General features: G+C 39.7%; 1 protein-coding gene across 10 annotated transcripts in view; it reads left to right on the top strand.

Annotated features, from left to right (window-relative positions):
* Positions 1-23,068: 23,068 nt before the first annotated feature.
* Positions 23,069-23,661, top strand: part of ATP2C1 (ATPase secretory pathway Ca2+ transporting 1) — an 81,738-nt gene continuing 81,145 nt past the window's right edge. For 8 of the 10 annotated variants that reach the window (XM_073333254.2, XM_073333255.2, XM_073333256.2 and 5 more), the window contains exon 1: positions 23,334-23,424. The gene's annotated coding sequence lies outside the window, so the exon portion shown is untranslated. Of the gene's footprint in view, positions 23,090-23,251; positions 23,425-23,661 lie in introns of those variants that run through there. The other 2 variants (XM_073333252.2, XM_073333262.2) reach the window with 2 other exon arrangements.

Genomic DNA, 23,661 nt, shown 5'->3' with positions numbered 1-23,661 from the left:
GAGAAGAATTGTCTAGCTGACTTTAATTATGGATAATCTACTGCATAAATATCACTTATCCTATTTCCCAGAGTTGCTTCTCAATGCAATTGGGAAACTTATACTAGCACTGAAAGAAAAGAGGACTCAAGAAAAGGTAAAAAGAAAAACCCCTTCAGCTGTAACGTCATAGACAGAATAGAATATCAGGGTTGGAAGGGACCTCAACCCCCTGCTCAAACCAGGACCAATCCCCAATTTTTTTTGCCCCAGATCCCTAGATAGATCAATTAGCTTGTGGGAATCTGAAGTTTAGGTGTAATGATTTCTAAAGTCATTGTTCCTTTATGGCAGCTGTTTTATAGCTTCACAGGAACTATGTAGCTTTTTGTGAGGGGAAAACTGGCCACTTTAGCCAATAATGTGTAGCTTTAAGGTAACTACTGAACACTTACAGCAGTTAGAGCCTGAGTCCATAGAGCTTTTTAACAAGTCCTTGCCCATTTGGTAAGGATTGCAAAAAAATACCCATGCATCATTGCTGTATTGAACCATATTTATAGCCATTTCGGTTCTTGACTCACTGCCTCCATTCAAGCTATCTGAATGAATGGTTTGATTCACATTTTTGATAGTTTTGAATCTACTTGCGATGCTAATAGTGTATTTAGACATCTGAAATTATTTGTGTATGAGAGAGAGAGATGGATGTTTGTCATAGCTGTTGCCAGCTGTAAAAGCTATGACAAAGCTTGCTTACTTGCTGTCTTAATGTTGTAAGCAAATCGAGCCACTCAGGAACGCTAATGTGCACATCTGATCAGTTCAGACCAATGTTTAGTCCCCACTTTGAAGCAGACTTCTGCCAAAGAAAAGGTGGGATTCTTAGCAGTAGGTTTATAACATAATTTACTAAGCCTTCTGATGTGAGTTTCATGATTTTCTAAAAAAAATTTTAGAGCAATGCAACTAATTTTAGAAATGTAAAACTGTTAGTCAACTCTGCTAGTTCAAGGATGGGAAAGGAGTTGGGGGAGACATGGGGTGAGTGTGGAGTTGAAGCTACACAGCTGACAGTGTCATTATTCAATATATAATCAATATCAAGGTATGTGGTCAGCATTCACGAGATGCCAGTACAACAAGCTGAAATCATTCATTCCTGTTAAACCTATTCTTTGTAAAACACTGTTAGTCATAGCGCTCTTGACTCAATGAAAGGTCAGCAGACAAACGAAGCATTCCTTTCAATATAATATTTTGGACAAAAATACCAATGCTATCATTTCGAAGAGAAGAAACTATTTTTGACAAGTGATGTTTTCCCCTCTCACTAATGTTTTTACAATAGCTAAAAATCCCAACTATGCATAGAAAAAAGAATAGCTTGTGTTTTCTGATTGGTTTAGTCCTCATATTTATGAGGTGATAGTCAGCAAAGGCACGTTTCCTTTTATTTACTCTAAAAACACTAACTCCGTTGAGTGGAATGCCGGTTGTGCTGTATGGATTGCCACACAGTATTTAGAACAAGTTTTTACTTCTGAAGGCCTCATTCCTTTTTTTCTAGCAGTGTAAATACTTAGGATCTGTTTGCTTAGGAGAGCTTTTGGGAACAAGCCCATTCTTGCATAAATATTGTCAGTGGTTTGCTAATCCCACTTTTTTAAACTTGCAGGCAGTTGTTTCACTTATTCTGATCTCAACTTAATTAAAACTCCAGATCAGAATGGCTGATAAATTCCTGCTACCGGGGCTTTATTTCAGATCTGGAGATTCCTGCCCTTCTAGTAGGGGACGCTTCATACACGTGTGGAAGTGGAATGGAAGCATGTATGCAGGATTGTAGACTAGTTAACTATTCACTTTGAATCATTCAGAGAAGGTTTTGCCTGAACACTGAACTTGACTGTAGCTGTTCTCTACCTAATTCTAAAGAGACTCAAATGACCAGTTTTCAGAGTAGCAGCCGTGTTAGTCTGTATTCGCAAAAAGAAAAGGAGGACTTGTGGCACCTTGGAGACTAACCAATTTATTTGAGCATAAGCTTTCGTGAGCTTTATTTGAGCTGTAGCTCACGAAAGCTCATGCTCAAATAAATTGGTTAGTCTCTAAGGTGCCTCAAATGACCAGATTGCTTGACTGGCATGAAGGCAAACTGCAATGGCTAACTTGTAGTTCAATTTCATAATGAAGCTTGTTTGTAGATCTGAAATATTCAAATACAAAAGCCTTTTAGATGCAATATACTTTTGGCACTACAGCTCGAAACAGTGGGGGGAAACTATCCATTCCATTGAAAGAAGCATTCATAGTCTTGTTCAACTTTTTAAATCCCATTTATGAAGCTGTATTTATGTAAAATTATATACACTGCTGTTCATGGTCTTTTTTTATATTATCCTGCATTATGTTGTGAATGCAATATGTTGTATGACTACTGTTCACTGGGATGTCAAGAAAAGTTGTGTATTCCAAGACCCTCTTCTATTGATTTAACACTTTAAATGAAATAGAACATTAAAATAGATTTATCAATTTCAGGCTGAACTTAGCTTTACATGATTACGTTACTGAGCTACTCCTCAAAGGTTGCCTGAAAACTTTAAGGAAACTATTTCCTTTTGATAACACTAAAGCTGTTCTCGTACCCGTGATGGAATTAGACCTGAACCACTTCAGTAAAAATAAAGCTATAAAATGTATACTGTCTAGAGCAGTGGTTCTCAAACTTTTGTACTAGTGACCCCTTTCACATAGCAAGCCTCTGAGTGCACTGCGGACCCCCCCCAATAAATTAGAAACACTTTTTAATCTATTTAACACCATTATAAATGCTGGAGGCAAAGTGGGGTTGGGGTGGAGGCTGACAACTCGTGACTGCTCCCCCCCATGTAATAACCTCATGACCCCCCTGAGGGGTCCCAAACCCCTGGTCTAGAGAGAACACGATAGCCTGTGGAACTCATGGCTTTGGTTACATTTTGTAGCAAAGAGCTTAACAGGATTATAAAACAAAAAACAAAACACTTATAAGGACAAGAACATGAGGCTGGAAGAGATGGACACTCATGCTTCAAGGTATAGGCTGCTATTCAACCGAGTTAGGAAGAGCTTTTTCCACATGGCAGTTATTTATACCCTGCTCTACTTCAGAATTTCTTGCCTGCTTCTCTGAAGCATCCAGTACTGAACAATGCAAGACACAGGACCATCAACTACATGAAGTCCTGATCTGATCCAGTATCTCAATTATTCTGTTCATGGTCTGCAATAATCCATCCATTCTCTTGCTGCCCAATCACCTAATGTATTTAATACATCAGGACTGTTTCTCATAATCATAGCTTTGACTAAACAAAATAGCATTAGCATTTTCTAAGTAGGTAACTAAGAAATTCATGAATGAATGAATTTGGTTGCTGCTTTCTTATTTAAACTCTTTGTTAAATGCTGTCATGCATAATAAATCCACAAGGTCTGTTGATGGACTCAGTGGAAAATGCATGAAAACATGCATAATATGGGTACATACCAGAGGTTCTTTGAGAATGAAGTGACCTCTCTTTGCAGTTGTGATTAGGACATAATACTATTTAAATGAGCTTTTTATCCACTCTGATACAAAGCAATTGCTATTTCTCGTACAAATATCTTAAAGAACCACTTCTTATTTTATATTACACTCTGAATTCTTAAAGTATTACTGAGATTCGGTTCCTTGGAAGGTGAGGTTAGTTACTATTGATAGTTGCAATATTGTTAAAACTGATCCTGCACTGGTTTCTGGCATGCCAAACCAGTCTCTGACAGTCCAAGTAATGTATTATAATTCAAGTTAAAAAACACTGAGGAAGAATTATCATTAAGGAGTGCATATAATCTATGTAGGAAATCTGAAGATAGCAGAGAAAAGACTATAAACTTTAGGGGAAACCTATACACCAAAATGTGGATATGGAGACAGGTTGCTATAAGAAACTGACTTTAGCTTCAGGGATAACTGGTAGTAGTCCCAAAATAGCATCTGAAAACCACCATGAGCCACTTTTCTGCAGTGAATAAGCAGAATCTACAGACATATGGTTTTAATAATATTGTAGGCTAATCCTGTTCCAACCCAGTTTCTAAATAGATAAATTCGAAAAATTCATTTTGCTCCCTGCTGATAGTCACAGTATATCTATAAACTATAAAAAATTTTCTTGTCAGGCTTATAAGACCTTAAATTCTAGGTGCTGTTTTAAAAACCTCCATACTCTTGAACAAATACAATAAAAACCCTGCAAATACCCCATGAAGTAAAGTGGCATAAATTATTTCTAATGTGCTCTTCTCAAAGAACTAATTTTTCAATTTATCTAGCAAGACAAAATATTACCTCATTGCTGGTTTGATTATATTATCCAGTCCTATAAATTAGCATTTAAGAACACGACTCTTGAAGAGTATTCCAAGGTTCTCCATTTCCAAAACGTTGCTGTAAATTTAAACTTCCTGTTGCAGAAGCCAGATAAAATACTGTCACAGGAGAAACCAGTCTTTTTTATCCTAGCTAACATCAGCCTGAAAAGAGCATCTGACTTCCATTAAGGAAAATGGGAGAACCATTATGTGTTGAAAACTGCCAATGCAGGTAACTAGTAATTACATGTAGAGTAAATGGGATATTTATGAGAGCACGTAACTTCAGTGCTTTATCATTTAACTGTCCTACTGAGTCCTAACAGTAATTATGACATTCATGAACCTGTCTTGGTCAAAAAAAATTATACGGCAGTTTATTAGAGGGATCACTTAAGTTCCAGATAAGCCACATTCAATGTTTATTTTTGGTAGCTAATGTTATTTGTCAAGTGAAACTTAGCGTATACACTTGAACTATGAACTTCTGCATATATGCCTTTATGCTAATAAGGAGCTCTGTGCAGACATCTGCCTATAAGGAGCAATTTGCAGGACTGGACACAATTTGGTAATCCAAAGGGAAAACCTGAGTTCTCCTTGATTTGACAATAGGCATGTCTTTGACACAGTTAATTGCTAGCTGGTTTGGTGAACTTCCCCCACACTGAGCAACCAGCACCTCTTCATAGGTCATATAGACTCTCGCTCTTCATGTGAGTTACTTCTGAAAGTACTGAATTGGAACCAGGCTTTTATATCTCCACCAATCTATACCTGTGAAGGTACCTGTAACCTTCAAATCCTATGATACTTGCAGGTCACTCTCAGGTCCTGATTGAGACTAGAGAGCACAGCCCACCGCTACCCCATTAGATGTCATTGTTACATCTCGTTGTCCTTTATCTTGCATTTTTCTCAAAAGTGCCAGCCAACATCTTCTGTAGTGTAATGCTGAAAACCAACTCTCTGATCCACAAGTACCTACAAGGGAAAGAAATTTCTGAAAGCAGATGGCTCTTTAATAAGAAAAAAAGCTTACAGAGAACCAGTATTTGGAAGCTGAAGCTAGACAAACTCAAGCTAGAAATAAGGTACAAACTTTTATCAGTGGGTAATTTTAATCATTGGAATAACTTACCTAGGGTCACAATTGATTCTCTTCCCCTTCCCTCCCCCCCCCCCCCCCATTTAAATCCTGACTGGATAACTTTCTGAGAGAGCTGCTATGGCCCAAGCAGAAGTTACTGACTTGATGCAGAAATTACTGAGTGAGGCTGTTTGGCCTGTTGTACAGGAGATCAGATTAGATTTCAAACTATCCTTTTTTGACTTTAAAAATCTATTAATCTGATCACATGAAAACAGAGGGGCAAGAGAGAATGAGACCCTTAATTATTAAATGCAATAGATAAGAATGCTTATTTGTAGGACAAGCAGAGTCAGTTACAGTGGGGTGTGTGTATAAAATATATAACATACTTAAGTCCAACAGCATGCTTATCACCACTTCTTGTACCAAATCCTGGATGTACCTGCATGTATGATTCACCTGGGCTCTGGACACAGAGGCCTAACAAATGGTAAGCACCACGTCTCCTTAAGGGTGGCAATTTAAGAATTCTGCAGGAGCCCAGCTCTACCTTTTGGGCGGAGGGTGCTGGCCCCATATTGTTGCTTTTAAATTAATAGCTGAGCACTGGAAGGTCAAATCTCTTATCCTCAGCAACATGACAATAGTGGTAAAAGCACGTAAGACCATCTGAACAACAATCCAAAGTACCACCAATGACAATCAGATAAAATAAGAGAGGTTAAAACCTTGGACTTCCTCAGTCTCTAGTCTACAGAAGAACAAAGACAAGGCTGTCTGTACTAGAGGTTTTTTCTTTTAGTGCAGTTAAATGCTCTACAAAGCAACAGTTACTACAAGTGACTTATCCCTTTATTAGGAATGCATTAAGAAAACTATACAGTTCAATGAAAAGGTCTCAATTATATTTCAGAGAAAATTCCAGCATCAAACTAAGTTTATTTTAAAAATGCTGATGCAGTTACCAGTATTTGCTTGTAAACTCTGCAAAAATGACATTTTTAGGTAGGGCTGTCAAGCAATAAAAAAAATTAATCGCAATTAATTGCACAGTTAAACAATAATAGAATACAATTTATTTAAATATTTTTGGATGTTTTCTACATTTTCAAATAGATTTCAATTAAAACACAAGTGTACAGTGCTCACTTTGTATTTATTTTTGACAAGTATTTGCACTGTAAAAAAATGAGATCGTATTTTTCAATTCACCTAACATACTGTAGTGCAATCTCTAGATCATGAAAGTTGAACTTACAAATGTAGAATTACATTTTAAAAAAATCTAAAATTTTAGACCCTGGAAGTCCACTCAGTCCTACTTCTTATTCAGCCAATTGCTCAGACAAACCAGTTTGTTTACATTTGCCTGAGATAATGCTGCCCACTTCTTGTTTACAATGTCACCTGAAAGTAAGAACATGTGTTTTCATGGCACTGTTGTAAATATCTTGCAACGCTGGCTATGTACCTGACGTGCTAAAGATTCATATGTCCCTTCATGCTCCAACCACCATTCCAGGGGACATGCGTCCATGCTGATTACTAATTCTGCTTGATAACAATCCAAAGCAGTGTGACCAATGCATTTAATTTTCATTATCTGAGTCCAATACCACCAGCAGAAGGTTGATTTTTCTTTTTTGGTGGTTAAGATTCTGTAGTTTCTGCATAGGATTGTTGCTCTTTGAAGACTTCTGAGAGCATGCTCCACACCTTGTCCCTCTCAGATTTTTGGAAGGCACTTCAGATTCTTAAATCTTGGGTCGAGTGCTGTAGCTATCTTTAGAAATCTCACATTGGTACCTTCTTTGCATTTTGCCAAATTGGCAGTGAAAGTGTTCTTAAAATGAACATGTGCTGGGTCATCAACCAAGTCTGCTATAATATGAAATATATGACAGAATGTGGGTAGAACAAAACAGGAGACATGCAATTCTCCCTGAAGGAGTTCAGTCACAAATTTAATTTACACATTCTTTTTTTAATGAGCATCATCAGCATGGAAGCATGTCCTCTGGAACAGTGGCTGAAGCATGAAGGGGCATATGAATGTTTAGCATATCTGGCACGTAAATACCTTGCAATGCCAGGTACAAAAGTGCCATGCAAATACCTGTTGTTTTCTGATGACATTGTAAATAAGAAAAGGGCAGCATTATCACCTGTCAATGTAAACAAACTTGTTTGTCTTAGCGACTGGCTGAACAAGTAGGACTGAGTAGACTTGTAGGCTCTGAAGTTTTACATTGTTTTGGGTTTGAGTGCAGTTACATAACACACACAAATCTACATTTGTAAGTTGCATTTTCACAACAGAGATTGCACTACAGTACTTTTATGCAGTGAATTGGAAAATACTATATTTGCATTGTAAAAATTTGTAAAAAAAAAACTTTTCTTTTAATTCCAACACAATACAATATATATGAAAATGTAGAAAAAAACCAAAACATTTAATAAATTTCAATTGGTAGTCTCTTGTTTAACAGTGCAATTAAAACTGTGATTAATCGTGATTAACTTAAAAAAAAAATAATCACCTGAGTTAATGGCAATTAATCAACAGCCCTAATTTTAAGTGACCTCTTGAAAGTGCTGCCTGCTGCATATGATAAAGTTACCAAGACTTTGCTTCAAACAGAAGTTTGCCTCATGTCTCAAGCTAAAACTTTCTCTAGTCCCCTCCCTTTATTTTTGTGAAGCATGATAATGCACTAATTGGTTGCTGTCCTTCATCCAATATGTGGCTCCATTTCCCTGCGGTGGCAAAGTGCTTTGGGACTGAAGGCATATTATATTTTCATTTAGAATCACTGAGGCCTATGGTAATTTTTGCCTTAACTGCGTTGTTTGCTGCTCACTGAATTTCCTTAGAAAATATGTATCTGCCAATAGGGAGTGGTAGTCCAGGTGTTCCATCAGTCATGTTATGCTAATTCCAAATTTATTCAGACAATGTTTGAGTTGTAATCCCTCAGTTACGTGCATTGTAGTGCTTCAGAAGCTAAATTACCTGAAAACTGCAGTAAATATGGAGTTCTATCTACTAAATGCAGTATAAAAATATTATGGTACAACAGAGGCACCTCAGGATCAGGGCTCCATTGTACCAAGTGCTGTATAAAACATATGAAGATACTTATTCTTGCCCCCAAATGATTTCCTTCCGGAATTGTACTCACCGGTAAAACTTAAATCTTTTCCATCTAAGATAAACTCTTTTGCTGACTCTCATCTTCCTGTGTATTAGGAGTTGAAATTCAAGCCACATCTCAAATGCCTTACAGTAAGCGCATAACATGTTAGCCCTTCAAGTAAACATTTTAAGTGTACAAATTAAGGACCGCTTCCAGCATTCCTGTAAAGAAATGGGGAATAAATGACAATCTTGTGGAGGAAGTTGTGAAGCTCAATAGGAGCCTAATAATGAAGTATTTGAGCACCTGCAATCCCCAGTGAAGTAAATGGGAGTTGAGGATGTTCAGCACCTCTAAGAATTAGGCTGCCATCCAAAACTACTGGCAAATGAAGCTTGTTTAGTATCCTCAACTATTTACAAAGGTTTTTGCTGTTCAAATCCCTGCATTTGTCCAATAAGACAGCAAATGGTTTGTCATAAAACAATGCACTACAGTAAAATGGACAGTGATTCTAGGGGTCCTGCCTTTTCCAGGAGCCTGGGAAATTTGAGACCATGACGAACCAAATCTTATGCTTCAGGACTTTAGCTAGTCACCTGCAGGTCTCTTTTCCTAGATGCACAATTGATTAATACACCCAACTTGTGCATGGGGTCTCAGCACCACTCAGGTTGGGAAACCCTCTGAAGCTTCCCCAATGAATTGGCCCTCAGCACATGGCTAGGTTGTCCATGCCTAATCTGGCCCTGCTCTGAAGGTACAAAGAATCCTGTTTCTAGAATGTCTGGCTGGGGTTTCTTGCCCGCATGCTCAAGGTCATGCTAATTGCTTGATTTGGGGTTGGGAAGGAATTTTTCCCCAGGTCACATTGCCAGAGACCTTGGGTTTTTTCACCTTCTTCTGTTGTATGGGGCACAGTTTGCCTGCTGGGATTACCTAGACAAATCTCCCCATTGCAGGGACCTCAGACATTGGTGTAGTACCTTGGTCTTTCCTGTTCTCTCCCATGGCGCACCAGTTTAGTCTTCTGGGAGTGAAATGTTTTGGTCTAACTGAAGTCTTTGGAGTTCATATCAGATAATCTGGTCCCACTTAGTGGCATTTGATAGACACAAGGTCAGAGTTGATTATCCCTTCTGACCTTTAACTCTATGAAAGAGAAGTACAGAGTTTGTAAGCTGACATGGTGCATGATAGAATTCTTATCAAGTTTAGATTAAAAACAGAAAATTGCATATTCCTTGGATAAATTTTTTTAGGCACTTGACAATACCAATGACAGATGACATCTCACCAATGATGCATTGTCATGTCATTCACTTAAGTCAGTATCACTAAAATCATGACTGAATGTGACTAGCAATGACCGCAAAACTGATTACTGAAGCAATTTCTTAAGTAGTTTTTCTTCTTTTGCAAAATTTTAAGAAGTTAAATAGTAGGTAACCGTAACAAGAAACTTAATGAAGTCAACTTATCCAAATACTAAAAATGTACGGAAATGACTAGTATATTAACATAATTATTCAAATATTGGGTGTACAAAAAAGACTGCAAAAGAGAGAAGCTGTTAAGATTTCAAAATACAGAAAAACCCTGTTGCCTTAATCTGTAACAGCACACTTGCTTCTCTACTAGATATCAGTGATGTACAAACTTTGATTTATAGCTAGTTTATCCATCCACATTATAATGCATCTTAATCTAAGATCTCCCCCCTCGCACCCCCCCCCCACTCAGAATAAAAAGTTGCTAGATAAAACCAGGTAGGTCTCCACAAAGTGAACCGCATCTCAATAACTAGTTACAAATATTGTCAATCAAAAAGCTCTAAAATTAAGCTAAAACCAGGGAATTTGAGTGAAACTCTGTCCAAGAGCTGTAACCAACTTCAAGTGAATTTACCTCAGTACTACTCATTAATTTTCAACTGTTACTACCAAGCTATTTTGATCACAAACCTTGGATGCACAACATATTTTCCTTTCACTACTCTTGATTCTACAGAAGAAAATGTTGTCTTCTAGGAATTTGCACAGTGCCTAGCACAATAAGGCCCCAGCTCCAGTTGGGGTCCTGGAATTCTACTGCGATATAAACAAATAACTAGGCAGCAGAAAATGTTCAATTAGACTGAATTTGTCTACCAATCTTAATGATAAATTCCTACCAAACAAGATAGATTCACGCTGGAGTTTCGAGAATCACCAATTCCAAGAACTCAAAAATCATGAGACTTAGAAAAAGAAATGTGGGTTTCTTTTTATTTGCGGCCTGGTTCTTGAGCCTTTACAGTTCACATTTTCAAGCTTTTCTCCCAGTTACAAGGGCTAGAGTTCTATAATGAACACTGAGATTCCCATTCCCATTCCCCTCCCCCTCCCCCCATCACATGAGTCCATGAACTGGCTCTTTAAGAAATATACCAATTATTGCAAGACTTGTGATTAAAATCTCAAGAGTTGGCAATGTTGCTATTAGCACAGCCTTTCCATAACAGGGCTGTCCCACTATCTCCCATGCATATGTTATACCAGATTTCTTCTCCACCTCCTCGTCCCCATGTGGATGCAAAGCAGTGAAACTTCTTATAGATCTACACAGTAAAAGACCCCCTCAGGGGTTGGGGTGAACATACACAGCCTGGGGAGACTCATGTTAGCAGAGCTTGAGCTATGGCACTAAAAATACTAGTGTGGATGTTGCAGCTCAAGCTCTCAAGCCTAAGGGATCGGGTGGATTTGAGATCCTGAGCTCCAGCCCAAACTACAATGGCTATAGTGAGTCAGTGTACTTGGGCTCAGAGGCTCACTCCCAGCTGCAGTGTAGACATACCCTGAGAGGCCAAAGGGAAGGGAGGTGTATACATTTTTCAGTTGTACCTGTCCACTGGTAGTGATAGTCTTATGCTATAGCTATATGAGGTCTTATCCTCTCCCCCCCCGCCCCCAAGTGTATGTGTGGTCACTGCAATTCATTTAAGGGAGTCAGAAGGATAATTACTGATATTTCTGTTGGAAAACTGTAAACTCTTGAACAGCATGTTAATTCAAAGTCAAACTAAATTTGATAAATCATTTGCTTTCCATTGTTCCAGAAACAAACACTTGACTCAAAGCACTATTAATCTAAAATACTTGAGGAATTTAAAATGTATCAAGTACAAGATAAATAAGACATTTGATTCCCCTGTCACTGAGAATTTGTGACATTACCCAGTGTACAATCTCGACTGTTGAACAGCTGTGTCCCCTTAATTCTCTAAGCTGGGGTGCCTTTTACACTGCTTTGCTGTCAAAACATCCACTCCTGACCTGCTCACACAGCCTTCAGCAAGCAAATTCACGCCAAGGTAAGTACATGAGCACTCTGACCAGTCACTCATGAATTTAGCTGCAGGATGACACCCGCAAATTCTTAATCCCAGCCTTGTCTACCGGAAATGTGCATTTTTGTACTGTCCAGCATGCTACTGAACAATGCAAGCTCACAAGTCCATATATCACTTTCCTTCGATGAAATGATGCACCATCTTTGCTATCCCAAATACTTTTGCCATACATCTTAATCCAAACATACTAGTTAAGATAAAACAATAAGATAAGTTTATTAACAACAGAAAGATAGAATTTAAGTGATTACAAGTATTGGTGCATACGTCAGGATTGGTAACAGAAGAAAATAAGAGGTATTAGCTTGCGTATTACTAACTTAAACTAAGTGAACTTAAAAGCAAAGGTTTTGTCTCTCCATATGCTGTTGTAAATTTCACAGGCTGCATCTCCTTTCAGCCTGGGACGACCTTCTCCCCCTTAGTTCACATTTTGAATCGTTGATGTCATGAGCAGACAGATGGGAGGAGAGGTGAAATCAGGTGTTTTCCTCCCTCTTTATAATTCAATTTCTTGTATTAAAACATCTGAGTCATGATGACCTGCAGTCTGTTGTGAACGTGAGGTTTGAATCATCCTTGTGATGAAATGTAAATTTCTTGTCTATACCTTCCCTTGGCTGGAGGATGGTTGCATAAGTAGGTGATTGCCCTTTAACACCTGTCTGAAGTGCTAGTGTGCCCTTGTCTTTGAAAAACTGCTTTCTGGGTGTTGTAATTCTGGGTAACACATTTAAGTAACATAGACTTATAGAGCTTAAGGCCAGAAGGGACCATCATGATCATCTAGTCTGACCTCCTGACACTGCAGGCCATAGAACCTCACCTACTCCTGAAATAACCTCTGGCTGGGTTACTGAAGTCCTCAAATCATGATTTAAAGACTTCAAGTTACAGAGAACTAACCATTTACACTACTTTAAACCTGTAAGTGATTCATGCCCCATGCTGCAGAGGAAGGTGAGAAACCCCAGAGTCTCAGCCAATCTAACCTGGGGGAAAATTCTTTCTGGACCCCAAATATGATCAAGACCCTCTAGACAGATATCTGAGATACAATTATATGTAGCAACTCAGAACCCTCCCCCATCTAGTGTCCCATCTCCAGCAGCTGGGAATATTTGCTACTGGAAGTCATCGATGGTCCACATGCCATTGTCAGCAATCTAGTCATACCATCCCCTCCATAAATTTATCAAGCTCTGTCTCGAAGCCAGTTATGTTTTGCACCCACTGTTTTTCCTTAGCAAGCTGTTCCAGAACTTCACTCTTCTGATCTGATCTAATGTTGAGCATAACTTGTTGATGGCCAGTTTATGGCCACTTGTTCTTGTGTCCACACTGGCACTTAACTTCACTCCTCTCCCTCCCTGGTATTTATCCCCCGATGTATTTATAAAGAGCAATCGTATCTCCCCTCAGCTGCCTTTTGGTTAAGCTAAACAAATCAAGCTCCTTAATTCTCATTTCATAAAATAGGTTTTACATTTCTTGGATCATCTTAGTAGCTCTTCTCTGCACCTGTTCCAGTTTTCATTCATCTTTCTTAAATGTGGGAGACCAGAATTGCACACAGTATTCTAGATGAGGTCTCACCAGTGCCTTGTATAATGGTAATACTTCCCTGTCCCTATGGGAAATACCTCACCTGATGCATCCTAGGATTGCATTAGCCTTTTTCACGGCCGCATCAAATTAACAGTTCATAGTCGTCCTGTGATCAACCAACACACCCAAGTCTTTCTCCTCCCCTGTTGCTTCCAACTGATATGTCCCTAATTTATAGCAAAAATTCTTGTTGTTGTTGGTCCCTAAATGCATGACTTTACACTATTACATTTCATCCCCTCTATTCTCCAATTTACAAGGTAATTCAGATCTTCTTGTATGAGATTCCAGTGCTTCTCCATATTGGCTATACTTCCCAACTTTGTCATCTGCAAACTTGTTTCTCACTCACTTTTTGTGCTAATGTCCATAATAAAAATCTTAAATAAGATTGGTCCCAAGACTGATTGCTGAGGAACTCCACTAGTAACCTATCTCCAGCCTGACAGGTCACCTTTCAGTATGACCCGTTGTAGTCACCCCTTTAACCGGGTCCTTATCCATCTTTCAGTTCTCATATTAATCACAATCTTCTCCAATTTAACTAGTAACTTCCCATGCGGAACTGTATCAAATGCCTTAATCTAATCTACCTGGATTTCAGTTACTGCACTTCCTTTGTCTGAAAAGTCAGTTATCTCAAAGATCAGGTTGGTCTGGCATGATCTACCTTTTGTAAAATTATGTTATTTTATCCCAATTACTGTTCACCTCTGTCCTTGACTACTTTCTCTTTCAAACTTGGTTCCAAGACTTTGCATACAACTGAGGTTAAACTAATAGGTCTGTAGTTTCCTGGATCACTTTTTCCCCCTTACTTAAAAATAGGACCTCTATTAGCAATTCTTCAGTCAGAATGTCTGACCCCCAAGTTTACAGATTTATTAAAAATTCTTGCAATTGGGCTTGTAATTTCATGTGCCAATTCCTTTAATATTCTTGGATAGAGGTTTGCCTCCCTCCCCAATTTAGTCCCATTAAGATGTTTGCATTTGACCTCAGATGTAGTAATTTCTACCTCTATTTCCTACAGTAGAATCTTATAACTTCACATATAGTGTGGCTACACATTTTAACAGGATAATGATATTCAGCAGATTATGAATTTTCAAATGATACCTCACAAGACCTACTTTGTATAAAATTTATCATAGTCTTGTGAAAATGGTGACTATAATAGTATAGACTGTTACAGTATTCAATAACTAAATACTTTAATTTTTTCCTCACATCACGTTTGCCAAAATTTCTTGATCACAGTTCTTCGTGCTTTAAGCCCAGAGGTACAGTGACTTGAAAATAGGCTCACTGATGACTTCAGAACTTGTCTTGCTACAAAGTCAGCTTTCTCATCAAATTCTAACTCGACTCTGGCTTCCAATACAAACAGTAAAAAGCACTATGGATAGTAGTTTCTTAATCCTCACATCACTTCAATGACCAAGTGAAGAAAAGGCTCAAAGAATTATGTGGGGGAGATGGAAGGACTTGTCACAATGATGGATTTCAACTCATTTAAAGAGTTAAGACAACACAACTGTGAAATTTTAAAAGCCCTGAAACTTTTACAAACAGTTTAAAATACACTGGGCCTACTGGAGGTTTTCTTCAGCATGAAATGGAAGTACCACCCTACAACTGTAGGAAACTACATCAGGGATTTTATGACATCTGCATATGCACAGTGTGCATCTTGTAACTAATCCAGGTCACTGCTCAGCATCGGGGCTCATAAAGATTCTCTGAGTTCTGACTCGTCCCTAGATGGCTGACTTTCCATATAGCACAGACAACTACAAAAACTAGAAATGTTTAACATTTTGCATGTTGATATTTCTTCAGCAAATCAAATGAGTGACCATTTTTGTAGGGGTACTACAAAAACACTCCATGCCAGAAATGAGCTTCTGAAATCTGAACATAAACCTGTAAATTGACCAGAACCTAGTAATATTTCAGATTTGGATGACTTTAAAAGTTAACGGCAAACATAAAAAGAAACAATCTTCTCCCAGACTTGTATGTTTATTGCCAACTTTTGAAATCTAGAAATACACCTTTTAATTCTGACTTAAAGGACGTCACCTAGTCCTGGTTTATAACAGACAATGGGAAATTAATAAATATTTTACTGAAAAAGAAACTTCTTCCTTCAGAATAGGCAGTTGAAATTATGAATTTGTATAGAATGTCCCCCACTACCAGACAGTAGGGAGGATTCAAATTCACTTGTAATTAAGCATGAATTTAACTCTTGAAAATAAATTAAAAATCTGGCCACCGCCCCCGCACTTTCTGGTTTCTTAAAGATGCACAAGAATGTGACGGATAACACTGGTTGCAGTATGTAACCTTGTATCTGCCACAAATATATGCCAGAATATTTTCAGTAAACCAGGAGAGCTAGCAGACTTCAAAAGAAGCGTGGGTATACACATAGTCTTATTCCTCACCCTCTCCCTGGTCAAACTCCATAGCTGTATTGGCAGACTAAGAGTAAAATCTTGCTTCCGTCCACTTTCACTTCAGCATTTCATGTTATCTTAAAGCTACTGGGGTCTTTCATTCTAGAGTGTGTACTTTCTATAGAAATAAAGACAATAGCAACATGCTGCAGAAATCATTTAATCTGACTTTAAATAGATCTCTTCTAAAAGGGGTGGAAGAACCTCTAAGGGAAGGATAGATTTCTATTTCAGTGTAAGTAGTACTTTTTTGTAATAAAGAATGTGAATTGTCTTATAAGACAAAAGTTTAGAATAAATCTTTTGCCAAGCAAACTAGTATGCTTCCACTAGATTAAAATTTTGGCTCTGAGTCTGAATGAATTTATAGAAACAAACTCGTCACCTCTAAGAACTCATCACTGAAATTAGCTTAGTTTTGCCCAGAGCTGAAATTTTACAAGTAGGTAAAGATCTATTCATTAACTTTATTATATAAATCCTCCTCATCCCAATTTTCAAGATCAGAACAGGAATCCTGTAAATTGTCAAGTGAGACAAGTGGCTTTCTCTTTTAATGTATGCAACATAAGTGGAAATTCTTGGCATGTTAGCTTGGAATTGATTGAAACTAAGCTGCTCTACCACCACTAATTTTCATCTTGCTTCATAGTCTTATTGCTGGAATGTCTTTATGCTCCACCACAGACACTTCAATACTGTAACTGAAACCTTTTAATAACACTCTGTGCTGGAGTGCTCTTCTTTATACTTTGGTTTTAAATTCAAGGAACAATCATAGTTTTCCTCTGAGCCATAAAACATCTTACTCCACTATGGAACTGGTAGTTATCTTTCATCCCTGCACTAGTACTACATCATGGCTTTAAGCCATGGTTGGTGTTGAAAGGATGTGGTGAGGCAATATTGTAGCAAGGGCCTCCATTGTGGCTGTCTCAACTAGGTGCCCCGCTTGGCATATGATGCAATTTAAGCTTCTGTTCCAGGATGGTGTATAACATGCACTTTCTTCCTGGCCTGGCTAGCTCTGTTGGCTATTTCTGTGCGAAGGATCATGGGACTCTACTAGTGTGTGTGAACAGGGGTGTTTGAGCCCTATGTACAATAGGGAGAATCACCACTTGTGAAGAGTCTACACTTGAGAACCCAACTTGAACAGGGGCAGTTGAGAACATAACAGCTGAAGATCCTTAGTTGTGTTAATGTAGGGGAAGAGCAGGCAGTCTGGAGAACCTACACCTGAGTCTTTGACCTAACCCAAAACACAAGCTGCTCAAAGAGAGGATCAGCTGTGGTGTGCTCTGTATGAAGTCTAGAGGAGAAACAGATGTTAAGAGGAAAGAATGTGAGCACAAAATATTATGAATATGGAAGAAGATTAGACCTCTTTCCTGATTACAAAGTTAGAAAATGAATTCATCTTGTCTTGCTGACAGATAATTGAGAGGCTAGAGTCTGAAACCTTTATAATTATGCCACAGGAGGAAAAAAAATTTCAACAGTCTAATGTTTAAAGAAACATTAGGCACTTTAGTGTTGGTGGTCTCATATTACTTGAAATGAATGATAAGTATATGGTTAACTGCATTGTCATTAGAGAACTAAGGTTGTTTGGGTACCTCAGTTGTGCATTTCTTACATGAGCTTAAACGTATTTTAAGTGAAACCTTAATTATGATTTTTTTGGGGAGATTTATAACACTTCGTGAAAATTTTCAAACATCCCTGGAACCTTTTTAACTTGCTGGTACATCTACTCAAACTTTGCTCCATCTTAGCACAGTTTTCTATTCTGGGAATTCTGTACACCAGGGCTTCTCAAACTGGGGGTCATAACCCTTCAGGGGGTTGTGAGGTTTTTGCATGGGGTGGGTCTTGAGCTGTCAACCTCCACCCCTAAACCCCACTTCTCCTTCAGCATTTATAATAGAGTTAAATATAAAAAATGTGTTTTTAATTTATAGGGCGGGGGTGTCGCACTCAGACGTTTGCTGTGTGAAAGGGATCACCAATACAAAAGTTTGAGAACCACTGCTATACATAGAGCTGAAGTGCATGCCCCATTAACTGTCATGGATACTGTGATGGGGGGAGGGAAGCTCTAAAAATGATACAAGCCACTTACAAAATGTGCATTGCTAAAAATGGAGATCTGCAGTGCCAAACTTTCTCTACCTGACTGTAGTAGCATAAGCACGTTGCTTTAATTCTCCTCTACAATGTAAGAAACTGGATTTATACTTTCTTCAATCCCTTCCACCAGAAAGAAATTCTCTTGTTATGAGGGAACATTTTCCTCCAAAAAAAGCCAGTTTATGAAGTAGGAGGGAACAGGGTGCTCCAGGAGGCTGAATTCTCATACTTGGAGTAAAGAAGTAAACCTTTTAAAATGCATTTAAAAAAAAAAAAAAGAGGAAGGTCCCAATGAGATTTCCTCCATTTCCCCAAATTGGATATCGGTGTCTCAGAACTTTGCTTCTCTCTTGGCATCTCTAAAGTTATAGACCATTTAAAAAATCCAGGGGTGTTTTAAAATATAGAATTTAGTAGATTTAAAATTCTGTAAAATATTTCAGGTTATAAAAAAAATCTGTACACATTAATGTCTCATGAGTAAAACAAAGTCCTAGGCAAGCTTTATTCTAGAACTTCTTCTCAATGTCAATAATATTTAAACAAATACATCTTTAAAAGGATGCTTCAGTGTTGGTTTTGTGTGTAAAAAGAAAAGGAGTACTTGTGGCACCTTAGAGACTAACCAATTTATTTGAGCATGAGCTTTCGTGAGCTACAGCTCACTTCATCGGATGCATGCCGTGGAAACTGCAGCAGACTTTATATATACACAGAGAATATGAAAAAATACCCCCTCCCACCCCATTGTCCAGCTGGTAATAGCTTATCTAAAGTGATCATCAGGTGGGCCATTTCCAGCACAAATCCAGGTTTTCTCACCCTCCACCCCGCGACACAAATTCACTCTCCTGCTGGTGATAGCCCATCCAAAGTGACAACTCTTTACACAATGTGCATGATAATAAAGGGCCATTTCCTGCACAAATCCAGGTTCTCTCACCCCCCTCCCAAAAACCACACACACAAACTCACTATCCTGCTGGTAATAGCTCATCCAAAGTGACCATTCTCCCTACAATGTGTGTGTGTCTGTGTGGCATGAGGGTGGGAGGAGTTTGGATTTTTACCTTGAAGGAAAGGCGAAAGTGTTTCAGAATATATTAATCAAAATGCAAGCGAGATGGGAATTTTTTGAAATGCAATATCAATATAAACTACCCCAGAATTTATTTCAATAAATGTTCTGATTCTACTTTCATACCAAAGATTTTTCAAATACCCATTGGTGTTATGTACTTTTTTTGTAAGATCATTCCTCTGAAAAATTTAGTTGTGGAGCTTGAATACCTTTGTGGTTCTGCCTTTCATGTTCCAATTAGCAGTTAATCACCTTCATTCTCCTTTTAATGATTCCGTTGGAATTGAAACAAAATAGAAAATATTACTCCTTTGTTTTGCTGACTAGTATTCTATTACAAATAGTTTGAAAATTGGGACACACTACTCAGGATTCTCAAAATGCATAGGACTGATGACCACAAATGAAAAACTTCCATTTTTATTCTGATTTGTGATATTTATCTTCAGGCTTTTAAAAATCTATTCCAACAATGTCCTTTTTTGCCAAATAGCTCCTGCTAAAACTAAAGCTTTCCAGTGGAATCTGAAACTAGTAAGGCTGTCTTGACACTTTGCTTTGTGTATCAGGCTCATGTTAGGGTCAGAAAACTTCTGAAAACTGCTGCAGTGGATGGAGCTTTACGCTATTATCTAGGATTTTTTTTAATACGCAAAACCCTGAAGGTAGGACTAGGGATGTTGGAAACCGAATTAGTCACAATTTTTTTCTTTTAAAGAATGCTTATAATTCAGATATCGCCTAATAATAGTTTACATTCAGTCAGACTGAAGTTGTTTAGGCCTAAATGCTGAAGTCCTATGGTTTAAAAATGTAAACACCTTTTTTGTAGTATGTGGATCTAAATATTAGCAGGAGCTAAAGGGCTTGCACTGATTTTTTTCTTTAATCTTTCGCGAGGAAAATGTTAAGAAGTGCTGTAAACTTACGTACTTTGCCTTAAAATAGCAGTTGTCGTAGCTTTCACAAATTAAATGACAGGTTGTCCACTAAATGAGTCCTTATGCTCCTGCATTAATTTACTTGGTAAACTGAATTACCCTAGTTTCCCATTTATGCCAGCTCCATGTTCTTCTTTGGTCTAGCTCATTGTGGCTCCTAGACTACTGCTGATGATAGCAATGAGAAGAGATAAATATGGAGGTGCACACATGCAAAAAGCATAAGAATGGGCAGGATATGTTTAGCTGTGATGCTATTCTTGCACCTTTTCCCACTGGAAATAAGTGGGACACAGATTTCAGAGTAACAGCCGTGTTAGTCTGTATTCGCAAAATTAAAAGGAGTACTTTTGGCACCTTAGAGACTAACCAATTTATTTGAGCAAAAGCTTTCGTGAGCTACAGCTCACTTCATCGTGAGCTGTAGCTCACGAAAGCTTTTGGCTCAAATAAATTGGTTAGTCTCTAAGGTGCCAAAAGTACTCCTTTTAATTTTACAGATGAATCACTAAAATCTCTGTTGGTGACCCACTGTTACAATGGTAGTCTTTTGGGATACTTTGCAGTGGCATCCTTAAACTCTACAGGCTCACTTTCAGACAGCATGGACCACCATCTGTCATGGCAACTATTTGGGCAGAGCCTGAAATCATACATTATATATTTTTGGAACAACTAACTTACCAGTTCTCCTCCTCCTCCTCCCCTGAAAGCAGATATTTTTCTTCTCATAGTAGGTTAAATCAGAACTTCTGTACTCCCCTCCCCCACTGTAAACAGCCAGATGCAAATATATCTGCGTATAAACAAATTCAAGTATTAAAAAGAGACAAGCATTTAAATCTGATCTTGCCTAGCTGAGGCCTTCAGAAAGCCATGCTAATGAGTTATGAGACTTAATTTTAACCTTTGTAATTTGGTTGCTGTAAACACCACTTATGAACTGACAGATTGATTTTTGGTTCCCTGTTCTCTTGCTGAAGACTGATTAGCCTGTCACTTCAGCTTTGTTTGACAAGCCGTCAATGAGATTCCTTGTATGACCATCCTTTATATTTCTTTAAAAACCAGGTGTCAGGCCTGCATTAGCATGCCTAGATCACACTTTGACCTTGAATGACAAAACACATCATGTACTCAATACATTATCTCCAAAGGAACAATCCTGTTTAAAAGATCTACCCTGGATGCTCAACGCTTTCATTGGCATCCCAAAGGATGCCCTCCATGTTGTTGGGGTGTATATAACCTCTTATTGATAGGAAGGGTTGGGAGTTATATTTTCACTCAAAGGAAATAAAGATATCCTGTAGTTAAACTCTGGTTTAAAATGTCTAGTTTTTAATGTACTCAAATATTCCTCTTTCTGGTGGCTGGGAGCATATGCTAGCTAGCCTTCTTAGATTAGTATATGATACTCTAAAGCAGTGGTTCTCAAACTTTTGTACCGGTGACCCCTTTCATATAGCAAGCCTCTGAGCACGACCCTCCCTTATAAATTAAAAGCACTTTTAAAATATATTTAACATCATTATAAATGCTGGAGGCAAAGCAGGTTTGGGGTGGAGGTTGACAGCTTGTGACTCCCATATAATAACCTTGTGACCCCCCCGGGGGGTCCTCACCCCCAGTTTTAGAACCCCTGTTCTAAAACATCAATTCAGTGTGTGATATTGGCCTTCATAAAAGGTGTGACTGACACTTAGTGAACACCATAAAAGTAGCAGAGGAGAATTAGTTGGGATTGAGTCACAGGGAGGAATGATTTTGATTTGTGGAGGCCCTGGGCTGGGATTTAAATATTTGGGTTTGTTGATACATTGCTTGACTATGCTTTGGATTGTTATGAAATATACTCAAGACCAAATAACCAATGTCAGTCAGGTGTATTAATAGGGTACAGGAAAAGGGGTTTATCTGATGCCAGTCTCTGAGAAGCAGTCCAGTGCAGCATGGTAAAGAAGGTATGTTCACCAAATTACACACCTTGCCAAAGGTCACTTAATCTGTGCCTCTGTAAAATGAGGTTAATGATGCTTACCTTCTGTGTAAAATGTTATGTAGTACTTTTAATCAACAGGTCTCAAGAGCTAGATATTAATAGATTGTAATATATTTGGGACAGAGACTGTCACACTATATTTGTACAGTGACTAATATAAAAGTTTAATCTCAGCTGGAGCCTCTTGATGTGACTGTAATACTAATGAATGAGGTGGGCACCATCCATCTCTCAACTTCCTTATCTACCGTCACATGAATGCGCTAATGCCAGTTTCAAGAACCAGCATCTCTGATATCAAAATACAGTAGCAAAGAGAGCTAAGGGTCGATCAGCCCCTTGGAATCTGGCCTGGTCTTAGGATGCTGTGATGCCCCTGCCTCCAGGGGCAGGCTACTGTGAAAGGCAGGTTTCTTAGGTAAAAGGATTTTAGCAAGAGCAGGAAGAAGGAAAGGGGAGGTGGTGGAGCATGCAGAAGTGGGGGCTTACTCAGGAGTGGGTGTCTACGGGCAGTGTGCGATGTGGCTCATGGTGGGTGGGGATGTGCAATCAGCTGGGGTGGGGACACCGAGGTGTGTAGGGAGAGGGGTGGGCACTAGAGCAGGGAGATGCTCAGTGCCATGGGGGGTGTGTGTGTGTGTGAGAGAGTCTATGGGGCACGGTTGACGGGAACGCTCACTCAGTGGAGGGGGGGGGGTACGTAGCCGCTAGGGGGCAGGCGCGCGGGGGGGGGTCGGTGACCTGTGAGCGGGCTGGGGGAGTTCAGGGGGGCGGGGCTGGAGCGCGCAGCAGACGGGTTCCCTGGGTCTCGCTGAGGTGCTGGCGGGGCACGCGGGCGCTCCCGAACAGGTGGCTGCGGCGGGGGTCCGTGCGGGGGGGGGAAGTCGCTGCTCCTGAGACTGGGAGTGGCAGAGGCGCGAGCGCGCGCTCGCTCGCTCCCGACCTTGGGCCGCGCGTCTGGGGAGGGGAGAGAGGAGAGGAGGAAGCTCTGAGGCGCCTGCGCATCGACAACTCCCTCTTCCCGAGTGGCCCTTCCGTTCCCGGCCCCACGGGTAGCGGAAGTGGATCGAGCGCTCGGGGAGCGGGGGTGCGTCCGTGCCGCCGCCGCCGCCGCGCGGAGCCCGAGCAGTGAGACGTGCTGGGGGGCGGAGGAACCGCCGCCGCCTGCGCCACAGGCGTCTCGGGTGAGCGGGGGAGGCCGGGGACGCCAAGCGGGGGAGAAGTCGGAGGGAGGAGGGGGGGCAATGAGGCGCTGTGCGGAGAGACAGGGGGGCGGCGGCGGCGGCGGCGGCAGGCGGTGTATCGGGGGAGCTGCGGGGGCGGTGGGGACAGAGGCCCTCCCTAGGGGCAGGGAACGAGGGTGGTCACCGGGTCCGAGGCTCTTCAAGCTGCCTCCCGGCGTAGGGGAGCGGTTCTCGGTG

The sequence above is a fragment of the Lepidochelys kempii genome, chromosome 2 (genome assembly GCF_965140285.1).
Source record: "Lepidochelys kempii isolate rLepKem1 chromosome 2, rLepKem1.hap1, whole genome shotgun sequence".
In the NCBI taxonomy this organism is placed as follows: domain Eukaryota; kingdom Metazoa; phylum Chordata; order Testudines; family Cheloniidae; genus Lepidochelys; species Lepidochelys kempii.
The sequence above is the reverse complement of the archived record's forward strand: the minus strand, read 5'-3'. Positions and strand labels throughout refer to the sequence as shown.